The 14,081-nt window shown below is 39.8% G+C and overlaps 1 long non-coding RNA gene across 1 annotated transcript in view; it reads left to right on the forward strand.

Annotated features, from left to right (window-relative positions):
- The window catches only part of LOC117959036, a 14,318-nt gene extending 13,389 nt beyond the window's left edge, over nucleotides 1–929 (forward strand). Inside the window, exon 2 of the long non-coding RNA XR_004659863.1 lies at nucleotides 823–929. This is a non-coding gene — a long non-coding RNA (uncharacterized LOC117959036). The remainder of the gene's footprint in view (nucleotides 1–822) is intronic.
- Nucleotides 930–14,081: the final 13,152 nt, after the last annotated feature.

Genomic DNA, 14,081 nt, shown 5'->3' on the forward strand with positions numbered 1-14,081 from the left:
GTCCATACGGGGATTTGAACCAGTGACCCTCCGGTTCCCAACCCAACTCCCTATGGACTGAGCTACTGCCACCCCAATTCCAAATGCCACCCATTTCTGTCCAGGTCAGACACTGTTGTTTGTGTGTGTGACCTACTTTTACAGAACGGACATCCTAAAACACAACACCCTCTTTCTCTCTCGCAGTGGGTTTATAAATCCGTTCTTTATTTCTTTTCCTTTTTTTGTGCCTCTGTTGTTGCTTTAGACAGCAGTGGACATAATGTGTGTGTGTGTATGTGTGTGTGTGTGTGTGTTTTCGGTCCTATTTATGGGACAAAGCCTTCAGTGACCCAATAAGTGAAACTGAAATCAGAGCATTTTATTGTGAAACAGCTCTGCAGCTTTTACCAACAAACCCTGTTAAAAGAATTAAAAAAACAACAGAAACCGCCATGACACCACTTTTTCCTTAGAGTATCTTAAGATTTTCCTTTCTGATGTATATAATATCAAACAATATTGTTCATCCATAATATTAATCATATAATGTGCAATGTGTGTATTATTAACAGGCTATATTGTTATGATGGTGGAGAAGGTGGGACCCAAATGCAGAGATGACAGGCGAAGTAATAAGCTTGAGTCTTTATTTAACACAAAATCCAGAGAACAAGTGTCCAAAAACAGCAGGTCAAAAACCGAAGAAACAAGATGAACCGGGGCCGAGGAAAAACATCCGGAAACAGGCAAAGAAATCCACAGTACGCGGAGAACTACAACAATGATCCGAAACAAGACAAGAGAAGCAAAAAGACTAAATAATAATAATCATAATAATAGGTAACGAGCAAACACGGGACAGGTGATACAGCAGGTGGAACACATCAGGGCGGGGCAGGACAGTCAGACAGGAGGGAAACCACAAGACAAAGTAAAACGAGACAAGACTAGACACTGTTTCACGGTTATAAGTCGAGTGCAGACATGAGTCGTGCATGCGTCATTTTGCGACAAATAGCATAAAAGATGCTAACGAGAGACTTCTGTAATGCCAATACAGTAAAAATGGACCTACTTAACAAAGTTGGTTCTCTGCTGGCTACAAGTTAGCGTCAAACACAACAAAGGCTGTCGGTTGAATGGTGTTTTGAGCTAACGTTAGCATCAAACAACCCTAGTTAGCTAAAAGTTTTTAAAATGACTGCTAGTTAAGCAACAAGCTAGCCATCAAAGACAACAAAGGCTGTCACTTGAATGGCGTTTTGAGCTAACGTTAGCACTCAAACAACCATAGATAGCTAAACGTTTTTGAAATGACTGCTAACTTAGCTACAAGCTAGCAATCAAAGACATCAAAGGCTGTCACTTGAATGGCGTTTTGAGCTAACGTTAGCATCAAACAACCCTAGTTAGCTAAAAGTTTTTGAAATGACTGCTAGTTAAGCAACAAGCTAGCCATCAAAGACAACAAAGGCTGTCACTTGAATGGCGTTTTGAGCTAACGTTAGCACTCAAACAACCATAGACAGCTAAAAGTTTTTGAAATGACTGCTAACTTAGCTACAAGCTAGCAATCAAAGACAACAAAGGCTGTCAATTGAATGGCGTTTTGAGCTAATGTTAGCACTCAAACAACCATAGATAGCTTCAAGTTTTTGAAATGACTGCTAACTTAGCTACAAGCTAGCAATCAAACACAACAAAGGCTGTCACTTGAATGGCGTTTTGAGCTAACCTTAGCAGTCAAACTATTATAGATAGCTAACGTTTTTGTTTGTAATGAGAAAACTATTATTTCATGGATTTCACAAATTTCAGTATGACACGTTATGCTGGAAACCGTTTAAATCTGAGCACACGCAACTAACATTAGCACTCGACTTACATTGGGGAGAGACACAGACTATTAAAATTAAACACGAAACAGAACATACAACAGAAACATGAAGGCATAAACCAACCATAGGGGGACACTCTGTGACACTGGTCACTATTATGCTATTATGAGGCATCACCATATCTCATTCTGGTTTCTTTAGATTTGATTTATGAACTCAAGGGGAATGACTAATACAAATCCTGGGTGTTGTGACACTGTTTTTGCTTTCATGTCAACAAGTAATTCAAAAATCCTACCTGGCAAATAAAGCTGATTCTGATTCTGATTCTTAAAATGATTGTCTTGACACTGTTATGCATGAGACTTTTTTTCTGTCCTGCACTCGGCCTTGTGGATTCGGTCTTGACTTGGTCTCGACTAGTCCTGGTCTTGGACTTGTCTTTGACCCGACAAAGGTGTTCTTGACTACAGCCCTGGACCAAACTCTATAATTTATAAAGACCCAACAATTTCCCATCATTATGCATTTGGTGGCATTTCAGTGGCTAGGAAAAAAATTACATGCACGCACTATTGCAGTCAATCATATCTTAAAGGGTCCTTACACCAACATTACAGAAACAGAAAAACATTTTTTTTCCCACTTCCCTTGAGCAGGTATTGTGCAGAATTTTCTTTTTCTTTAATCTTGATTGTGTGCATTTTAGGCACAGATGGAAAGCCAGTGAGGGTGACTCCTACTGGTTGCTCTCAAGGCCGCACCGTTGGGGGACTATTCTAGACAGATTAGTGTGAAGCTCCCAGGTGTCGGAGTACTCCCTCCAGGTGTTGCTCCTCATAAGCAGGTGAAGAGAAGCAGCTGGAGACCCCATGTGTGACAGAGGTAGAACATGATTGTCTGCAGCCTCCACAGGATGATGGGACAGTTGGGGCCTGCTTCAACCTGGATTTAACATCTGTCCTGAGTGATCTGATCACAAGTGGACAGCTCTCTATGTGTCTTTTCACATGGCAGTAGAGTGTCTCCATATGCATCTTGACTGACCACTTGTGATCGGATCTCACTTCCCCGCTCTACCTGCAAATGTACACATGCATCATTTCCGTTTACATATAGGCTGGTCGTGTGTGTGTGTGTTTATTGTTACATTCACATAATTCATACAGTAGAAATGTGCAATGACTAACATTAAGGAAAAATGAATGTCTCTGTGCCAACATGAGGTCTGCCGATGGTGCCAGAACCTGTGTGGCAATGCAAGACTAATAAACAACAAAAGGTGATGATGTAAGTGCAGGAATGTTTGTAATAATATCATACATATTTGTGAATTCTGGGACATTTTGTAATACTATAAATAAAGTTATTGTATACTTTTGGGGAAATATAACACAAAAACTTACAAAACTGGAAAATCTCATTTCAAAAGAAGTCAATATTCTGCCGCTAAAGCTCTGAGCTAAAAGACACAAACTAGCATTTGGTCACTGCTGTTTCGGAAAAAACAGAACAGACTAAATGTTGCGATTACTTAAAACTGGTAAATCTCGTGGTGCATTCATGGTTATTGTAAAATACCCTTTTTTTGTCTGCTTTTGTCTTATAACAGAAACAGACTGGTGAAAGAAGTAGTTATGGTTTAAAGTTATCATTACATTTTTAATAATCATTTAAATTCCCCCCTTTTTTGTGCTAATCCGACAATTGATCCCATTTGTGACTCAGAACCGGGAGTTTTATGATCCGTTGCACCCCTATATTTGAGAGGGATGGGTAACTATATTGCACGCCATCATCTCATTGTTTTATTGCCAGTGGCAACCAAAAGCTGATCACGTAAAAAGTTAGCGTTGAGCCCTGTGCAGTTTAGAAGGGAACTGGACTTTTTTTCAAAGAAGGGAAAAAGTCAGACCGGTTCCAGTACTGGCACTTCCGTAATGTGTGTACGTTGTGTACTAAAGCATTCGTTATTAATACCTTGTTGCCTTGCTTTACCAAATTTTTAAAAATTTTCCATGAATGTCCTCTTTCCAAAATGTCCTCACTTTCCCAAAGTGTTGTCCCTTTGCCAAAATGTCCTCACTTAACCCTTGTGTTGTCTTCCCGTCAAAATTGAAAATCAAAACTTTTGTTATTGTTTTTATCGATTAAAAAAAAAACTTCTCTCAGGTTTTTGTTGCTTTTTTCAAGACTTTTGACACTTTTTTCAATGTCTGTCACTTTTTTTGATTTTTTTCAACACTACGTAACACTCACTTCTTAACTTTAGTTTTACAGTTATTTTTGGAATTTATGGTCAATAAACCTCATTTATCAGGGAACTATACCTAATGTTTGAATTAGAAAAGATGAAATTAGGAATTATTTTGACTAAAATGAAAGGAACGGATGTTGATGGAATATGTCAACTTTTACTCAATATTATTTCAAAACCACTTAAATTTGTTTTTCAATTGCTATAAAAATTGAATAAGACACCCCAAAATTAAAGAAAGTAGAGATGTGTACTTGCCAAAGAGCGTTGTGTGGGATCAATCATGTTATTTTGGGGAATTCAAAAGAACATTGATATAGGACAACCAAATATGTTCTCTTTCTAAAACATCCTAACTTTCCAAACAAAAGGATCACACCCAAAAAATGTCCTAGATTTCCAAAAATGTCCTCACTTGCTTCCAATTGCAAAGCCATTTATCTCTGAAATGTCTCCTTTAGTGTTTGATGCGACCTGAAAAGTCATTCAGGGTTTTAAATGTTTGTTATCTGAGCCCCCGAGCACTATATGTTTCTGAGTGCATTTGGACATTTTGGACAAACCAATTCTTGATCCCATTCTTTAGTTGAAGTGTAACCTGGTGTTTGATTCAGCAGATGTTACATTAGAGACTCGTTCAGGCTTTGGCACCAGAACCCTGCAGCTTTTCTGGCTTCAGAATGATTTAACACATTGAAGTTCACCAACCAGCCTTTGTAAAGCGCTGCCTTAAGCAACACACATACAGGTACCTACCCGCAGCCTCTTTTTACCTTCCCTTTTTGAAATATATTTAGCTGGTTTGGACTTTCAGCCTTGTTTTAATTAATGATTTCCTTCGAGAAGAGCTTAAATTAATCATTAGTCGGAAATCCATCAGCAGAGCCAGTTTTTTACTGAAATAAAACCCCCAAGGTGCACCAACCTGGCATTACAATACAGTCATTTTATTCTCCCTTTTTTTGCTTCTTTTTCCCCTGATTGAAGACAGAGAGGTCCTAATTGGTGGAATATTAGAAACCATTATTCCTAATTAAACATCACAGAACCCGCTGTCAGAGTTGGACTGGCAGAGTGATTTAAGACACGTTGAACCTCTGGCTTCGTAACAGAGTCTATTAGTGGAGAGGGACGAGGGACGCTTCAAATTGGCAAGCAGACGAACAGGCACAACAAAACTCTGCCAGGGTTTCACTATAGCAGGTGCGAATGTGTGCGTCTGTACATGCATGTGTGACTTCACTGACAAATCACACACACACACATACATACACACACAAACACACCTTTCTTCCTTCCTGTCTGTCTTTGATAAGGCTAAAGTTGTACATGTGTGTTAAAAAAATGATAATTCATGCACTGTTATGCTAACATTAGGCCTGTATTATATGTTTAAGCATTAACAATTAATTAAAAGACGATGTTTAATGTGACCGTGGTGCCTCGTGAATTACTACCAACCTTGTAGCTCTACTGTACATTTTAGCTTCTTTTGATTCGGTTTTCTGGCAAATTAGTTGGTTCAGTGTCGGCCTTCTCGTCCACCTTGTTCAGCTGTTTTCAGCGAAAAAGCTCAGATAAACCCTGGTTTACTACCTAAGTAGCGTCTAATACCAAGTGTGTGAAGAAAGTTGTAATGCTAAAGCTTAGAGCAGCTATGCTGTCAGTAGTACTAGTCGTCAATAATGGGCCATTTTCCATCAAACTACCCTCGGCTAGTTTTTACACACACCAGCCCATTTTGTCTCGTAGACATATTTTTGATTTTGCGCGTGGTTTGTACTAACTGCTGAGACAAATCCAGTGTTTTTTGTTAGTTTAACCCTTTTAATGTGAAACAGAAGCAGTCTATTATTAGTGACAGATAACCGCTCTGATAGAGTGGAAAGAGAGTGAACAGTAAACTCTGAGGCTGATGTAAGATTAAATTGTCCTGGATTCCATGCATGCATTGTTTCCTGTAAATCTTCCATGTGTGTGAATGGAATCCATCAAAGGCACGGCGGACTCCGGAGAGACTACTTTAAAGAGTTAATACCTGAATGTTAATACTTTGAATGGCTATTGCAGAAACATGGATAGTGTTATTTTAGTTTTTAAATTGGGTTTAATGTAAGCGAAATTAATGAGGAAAATGTGTTAAAATCGTACCGATTGTAACTTTATTTAACCCTCATGTTATTCCTCATATCAATGTTCAGTGTTCTTTTTAACTAACCAAAGTAACGTGATTGAATCCACACAACGCTGTTTGGCAAGTACAAATCTCTATTTTCATTAATTTTGGGGCGTCTTATTCAATTTTGTAATAAAAAAAAAATCTTCCACATATTCCAGTCTGTGATTATCCATCATTATATATTCCTTTAATCTTAGTCTAATGAATTCCTAATTTCTGCTTTTCTTACCTAAACATTATTTTCTATAAATGAGGTTTGTTGACCATAAATTCCAAAAATAACTTTAAAACTAAAGTGAATAAGTTAGTGAAAAAAACAACATAAAAAGAGTTGAAAACATTGATAGAAAGCATCAACAAAAGAGTTGATTTTCAATTTTGACGTGGGTTAAAGAACGAAGCCAAAGAGTACAATAATCCAATTGCACTAAATGTAACTACTAACAAGTATTTGCCATATAATGTATCAAATATCCACAACTGTACAAGAGTTACTAGTTCTGAAACCACGTGCATGCGTTTGGGGTGCACACAAATGTGTTACAGATGTTACAGATGTTACAGGCTGTGTAATAATCAAGCTGATGTGGTCCCAGCGTGGATGATGTTCACACTGTCCTTCTGCTTTAGTGTCCCCACATATCTCAGTCCCAGCATGACGCCTTCTTGATGTTTTCAGGTTTGGGTTTATTGGTGCTTTACGACCTCATACCTGCTGTCACACACATTAAAAACAGACACACACACAACAACACACACACTCGTGCGCACACCTACATGCGAATCTGGTGTGCACACGACCACAAAGATGCTAAAATGCAATTGTTGGCTTCATTGTCATTCCTGACCGGTATCTTCTACCCTTTAATTACGCACAGGCGCAAACAGGCTGCTGATGAAGAATGCATTACCATACCAAAACACATTCGACTCCCATCCATCCATCCATCCATCCATCTTCATCCGCTTATCCGGTATCGGGTCGCGGGGGCAGCAGCTCCAGTAGGGGACCCCAAACTTCCCTTTCCCGAGCCACCTCAACCAGCTCCGACCGGGGGATCCCGAGGCGTTCCCAGGCCAGGTTGGAGATATAATCTCTCCACCTAGTCTTGGGTCTTCCCCCGAGGCCTCCCTATGGAGGTGCCCAGGAAGAATCCTTACCAGATGCCCGAACCCCCTCAACTGGCTCCTTTCGACGCGAAGGAGCAGCGGCTCTACTCCGAGCTCCTCTCAGATGACTGAGCGTCTCCCCCTATCTCTAAGGGAGACCCCAGCCCCCCTCCTGAGGAAACCCATTTCGGCCGCTTGTACCCTGGATCTCGTTCTTTCGGTCATGACCCAGCCTTCATGACCATAGGTGAGGGTAGGAACAAACACTGACTCCATCGGTTTCCTGCTGAGAACCATGGCCTCAGATTTAGAGGTGCTGATCCTCATCCCACCCACTTCACACTCGTCTGTGAACCGATACATTGACAGCTGCTTGTGGTTCTATTCTACGTGAATTTGCGAGATCTCGTGAGTCCTGGAGACTTCAGCTGTCAGTCATGGCCGCAGGCGTTCCACAACAAATCAGGACCTGGTGGGTGTTGACGGACGGTGGAGCGCGGAGGCGGCCACGCAGCGCGGCCGATCCGCATCCGGTGGAGGGTAAAAGTCTCTTTTAGCGTCAGGACTCTACGTGCGTCCTGGGTCGGGAGGTACGTTTAACTGACATGCAGCACAAGAACGGGACAGTTATGTTTAGGAAAACATCGTGTCTGGGTTATAAATTGTACTATTTAGTGACACGCTGGAAAAGAACAGGACACAGGCGAACAGATAGCTCAGTTGGTAGAGCAGCCTTTTACACCTTGACGCAATGGGTCCACGTCCGGACACAAATCCCGGTCTCTGGGTGAAGGTCCTGTGTTGTTTGACCCATCCACCACCCCAACCAACCTCCATGCGGGATATTTTGGTCTTTCTGGCTACCATTGTCACTCTTGGAGGTTTTTTTATTTATTGCTAAATGATAGTGAGCACGACCGTAAGCCGGTGCTAAACTCTAACTACAGTCTACACTAACCAACAGTCACCGGCAAAACTCTGAGCAACACAACTTTTAACACACGTCTCAAAACAGGATCATATGAATACTAATACTAATGAATGTGGTGTTTCCATTGCGTTCACCTCCATTCCTTTCTTAAAAACACAGGAAGAATGCAGTTTAACTATAGTAAAGGTAGTGTTATGCACATTATTTTTTATAGCTGTGCATGTAATCTCAGATATCTGACCTGGACATGTCGGTAACGTTGCTATTTTACCTGTGTCTCTCAAACGGCACAGTGTATAATGTTTTATAATTCCTTGTTGGGTTTTGTATGAAAAAAGGCTTTCTGAGCTTTATCTATAAAAATACTGTATATGTTCACTAATAAGACACCTGCTTAGGCTTTCCGCTAAAATTACAATCAGCAGTGTTTGATAGGCACCTACCTGACATCGGTTCGGTTTTGAACGTGTGGTCAACAGGTTAGACAGCAGTGTGTAAGCATTTGAACAAAGTGCTGTAGCTCCACAGTGTTGTGCACGTTGTAGTTAAGCCATGGGATGAGTGTGTAGAGTTTTGAAAACTGTGATGAAGCAATAAAATTCAAACTAGAGTTTGGTCTACGTAAACTACTGGAGTTAGAGTTTTGCACGTTACTTCAGTTATGCCCACTGTGGTTTAGCAATAAAAAAAACTCCAATACTACGACATTTTACAGTGCCGCAGGCGAGCTGCTATGCCCGGTGTGTTCCATTCAGATGCTGAAGGTTTTTTTTGGGAGTTGCGAGTGAGAACGGTATCGGTTGGAATGTCACACTCGCAACCTCCGTGCCCACATACAATCCTACGAATTTATTTGATAAATGAACAGAATAGGATAGAATAGAATAGAATGCCTTTATTGTCATTGTACACAGTACCTGTGCAATGACATTGAAGCAATCTCTTTACACTGTTGACACAAAATATAAGATAAGAATACAAAATATCAAAAATATCAAAAAATTAAAAAAGTGTAAAATGTAGGTAGTGCAGAGAAAAAGACTGGTGCAGTCCGGAGAGCAACCGTTTGCAAAATGGCCTGAATACACATTGTGTGAAAATGATGAGGTCAAAAGAAAAAACACTGACTTTTAACAAGTTGTGTAGTTCTGATTCCCCCTGATGCGTATTTTCAAGCAATTGCAAAATCCATCCAAAAATTATAATGAAAAAAAAAGTGTTCTTCTCGACTAGCATGGCTATTTTTACCTCCATGATTTCATCAGCCTCCGACACACCTCTCAAGATGAACGAGCCGATGTTAGCAGTTCCCCTCTGTGCCTCCACAGCCTGTTTGTGTTTGCTATAATTAGCATGTTTGCTAACGTCATTTTTCCCACCTTGTTCCATGCTAAAGTCTGGCCAGTGTACTTTGCACAATGAGCAAAACGGTTTGCTGACGTAGGTAGCGGTTAGAAATGGATACGTTTTGCACTGAGAGCACTGACATTTGGATGCATACTTCTTTCATTTAAGAGCTGTTTCATCCATTTTCAGTTCAACTGACTGAAAAGAACATGAGCGGGATTGTTTGGGTGGGGTTCCCAGGTGGAACCAGGACATATCCTACAGTCCGGACATATCACAGAAACGGCCCATTTGAGGAAATATTACCAATCAGGAGCAAGGCAGTAGAAAGGGTTTGAAGGTATGGCATTGTGAAAAAATTGATTCAGAATTAACAGACTGAATGAAAGCAAAACATGACCAATACATATGTGCAAAGTTGGATCAACAAAATCATCACGGGCCCAATCGTTCCTACATCCTAAAACCAGTTAGTCATACACTTCTATTTACTGCTGTCAGTGCAACAGTGTGAACGAGCTTCTTGTCACTAGTTGCGATTGCAAAATACTTCTAGTCGCATCACACCCAACGTCGTAACATCCTGTTACTGTCAATCTGACAGAGTGTCTTTCTCAACCATCTTTTTTCCCTACGACTAGTCATTAATTAATAGATCCATGCCATTTAGCACTAATGAGCATCCAAACTGACAACAGCTTGGTAAAACATTCTGTGAACACAACCTGCGTGTGTAAGACGGTGAGTTTTTTCTTAAAGCTTAGCCAGAAATGGAGAAAGGACTGTTATTACTTCATCTTGGTTTGAAGTGCAGGGTAGGAATGTTAATGATTGACTGTTAACAGACAATAAGAAATGTGACCGATTTATACTCAGTTAAACAGATAAATCAGTTTAACATTTGACAACAATATAGAAAAATAGCCTTGGGCACACTGAATTTGATACATTTACTGTTTATCTGACCCAAATGAGACAATAAGCTAACGCTAGCGAACACTGCTGTCCCTCTGCAGGAGATGCTGTATTCCCCCGACACGCTGTGGTAAAGGTCCCATGACATGGTGCTCTTTGGATAATTTTATATAGCTTTAGTGGTCCCTTAATAGTATCCGAAGTCTCTTTTATGTAGACATTAGTGGTCCCCTAATACTGTATCTGAAGTCTCTTTTATATAAACCTTAGTGGTCCCCCAATACTGTATCTGAAGTCTCTTTTTTATAAACCTTAGTGGTCCCTAATACTGTATCTGAAGTCTCTTAATATAGACCTTAGTGGTCCCTAATACTGTATCTGAAGTCTCTTTTTTATAAACCTTAGTGGTCCCCCAATACTGTATCGGAAGTCTCTTTTATGTAGACATTAGTGGTCCCCTAATACTGTATCTGAAGTCTCTTTTATATAGACCTTAGTGGTCCCCCAATACTGTATCGGAAGTCTCTTTTTTATAAACCTTAGTGGTCCCCCAATGCTGTATCTGAAGTCTCTTTTATGTAGACATTAGTGGTCCCCTAATACTGTATCTGAAGTCTCTTTTTTATAAACCTTAGTGGTCCCTAATACTGTATCTGAAGTCTCTTTTATATAGACCTTAGTGGTCCCTAATACTGTATCTGAAGTCTCTTTTATATAAACCTTAGTGGTCCCCCAATACTGTATCTGAAGTCTCTTTTATGTAGACATTAGTGGCCCCCTAATACTGTATCTTAAGTCTCTTTTATATAGACCTTAGTGGTCCCTAATACTGTATCTGAAGTCTCTTTTATTTAGACCTTAGTGGTCCCTTAATACTGTATCTGAAGTCTCATTTATAAAGACCTTAGTGGTCCCCTAATAGTGGGGGGTTCTCTCAGATGGTCCAGTGTATAATGGTTTATAATACTTATTTGGTGTTTGTACAAAAAAAAGGCTTTCTGAGCTTTCTCTATATAAATGTAAATGTAATTACTGTTGTCTTTAACATTTTCCGGGTTAGGGGGGATGTTTACCGTTCAAGACTAACATTAAATACATAGCAAAAATCCCCCAGTATTATGTTTTGTTGTGTGCAAAATGAGCAGTGACGTTAAATCGCCGGTTTCAGGTAATCCCACCCTAAGGTATCGTCTATTTGCTGGATTGTCCTGAGGTATCCGTCGGTAGCCAACGTCAGCAGATAAGCCAGTTAACAGCAACGCTACTGTTCATATTTATGCATTATGTTCCTGACAGTAGTGGTCACAGTGAGTGAAACTGTGTTGGGAGATGCACATTCCAAAAAGTATTACCAATCTGGAATTGTTCAAGCGCGCTAATGTTGCCTTGAACTGCAGCGACTTCCATAATAGCACGACAACCACAATGCACTCAATGCTATCGGTCAGAAAACAATAATCTAAATTAGCATCCATAGCGCAAGGTGGATTGTAGTGGTGGGAAGACTCGTGCTAACTTGTTGTCCAGCAATTAAACAATAAGACAAACAAACAAAAAAATTGAAGTGCTGTAAAAAATACGTCCTCACACAATATTATCCAGGACTTTTCACTCTCAATCTTCCCCTTACTCCTGTTTCAGTCCGCTAACCTCACCCCTAACGTCAACCATGCCATGCACCGATATGTTAGAAAGTAGGAATAGCAACAAACGCAACACTAAATGTCATCTGAGGGTTTTCTGAATTGTCCAAACTAAAAATTGTCTGGCAAAAGATTCATTGTTTCGATTTGCATATTTTGATGAAAAAGAACAGGAATATCTTAATGATAAGGTGCTTGAATGTTACTGTATAATAGACTCCAATTTATCTTAGAATATACCCAAGTATGTGTCTGACACACACACACACACACACACACACACACACACACACACACACACACACAACTGTGCCAACCCTTCAACAGGTGCAGGTTTTGTGGTGTAACTGGTGGGGGCGTTTGTGTGGGAATGTTAATTTCCTGCAGCTTTTTTTCTAAAATTGGCTGCTCGTAGCCTGCCAGCTGATGTCAGGGTCTCTCTCTCTCTCTCTCTCTCTCTCTCTCTCTCTCTCTCTCTTTCAACACATCCTCACAACACACACTTAAACTCCACTCACACTTTTTTCCACTTTTTCCTCACACATTATAAACACGAGTCTCTCATATGGATCCGGCATTCCTCTATGATTTAGCAACACACAGCATAAACATAAACTACCTGCTCTGTCTCTTACTTACTTTCTCTCAAACACACACACACACACACACACACACACACACACACAAGAACTAATAGTTGGAAGGTTAATTACTGATGCAGCAGTAAGCATTCTGTTGTAATCACCAGCTATTACCTTGCGCTGTACCTGCAACACCAAGAAACTTGAGTAGGACTTTTAAATATTTTCATATTTTACAAAGAAAATGTCTCAAATTGTAATACTATGAACAATAGCAATACAAAGACACTAGTGTTGCTGGGTGCATTTCAGAAGCAGCAGAATTGCGTATAAAGCTCATGAAAGCAAAGACATGCCTATGCCAGTTGAAAATGTTTCAACACAATTAATTATATAATTAGTTATAGAGATAGGCATGGGGAACTTTCCATAAGATCATCTCTCAAATCAAACCAGCTATAAGGCTAACTGATACAACACCATGCCTTGCTCTATGTATGGTATAGGGTATGTGATGATGGGGATTTTCTTTATTTTTTTTTATTTAATTCCAAAGGCCAAGGGAACTTTATCAGGAGTCAAAGTATCCTGATCTATGAAATAACTGGCATTTATAAGAGAAAAATGTTACTGCTTCTATGGGAATTTAACATAAGGGTGGGAAGACTTATTCCCCTGTATTTTTAGAAAGAAGTTTTTTTTTTTTTTTTCTTCTCACAATACATTATTCATTCCCAAAGAAAATTGGTGCAGTTAAAAAGTTGGATTTTTTTTTTGAAAGTATGTTTATTGATTTTCAAGAAAAGAGGGGGAAAAAGGAAAATAAAACCTAACAATGAATACTAAATCTACTGAACATAAAGAACACAGCACATCTTGGGTTACAATGACGTTCCATGGTCAGGTTAAGGGGGGATACTACAAACAAAGACATCTTAAGATAGAATTACATGAATTTGACATCTACAAATCACATACTGATTTTCACAGTGAGGTCTTATAAAATAGCCAGTGTCTATGGGTTCACATTTCTAAGATTTCTAAGTATTGGGTCCCATTTCTTGTCAAACTTGTCTCTTCTGTCTTCATTATAAAATCTCAGTCAAGAAGTGCATGGAATGGTGGACCCAAGTACAGAGAGGAGGAGGCATAAGTTGTGTTAAAGGGTTTATTAAAATAAAAATACAAATACAAACAAAGGAAGTCCTGAGAGGGGCAGGCAAAAACTAAATCCAGGGTGCAAAAGTCCAGGTGGCAAGGAACCAGAACTCAAACCGCCCCAGGGAGACAGGACACTC

This window comes from Etheostoma cragini, chromosome 16, assembly GCF_013103735.1.
Source record: "Etheostoma cragini isolate CJK2018 chromosome 16, CSU_Ecrag_1.0, whole genome shotgun sequence".
Taxonomy (NCBI): domain Eukaryota; kingdom Metazoa; phylum Chordata; class Actinopteri; order Perciformes; family Percidae; genus Etheostoma; species Etheostoma cragini.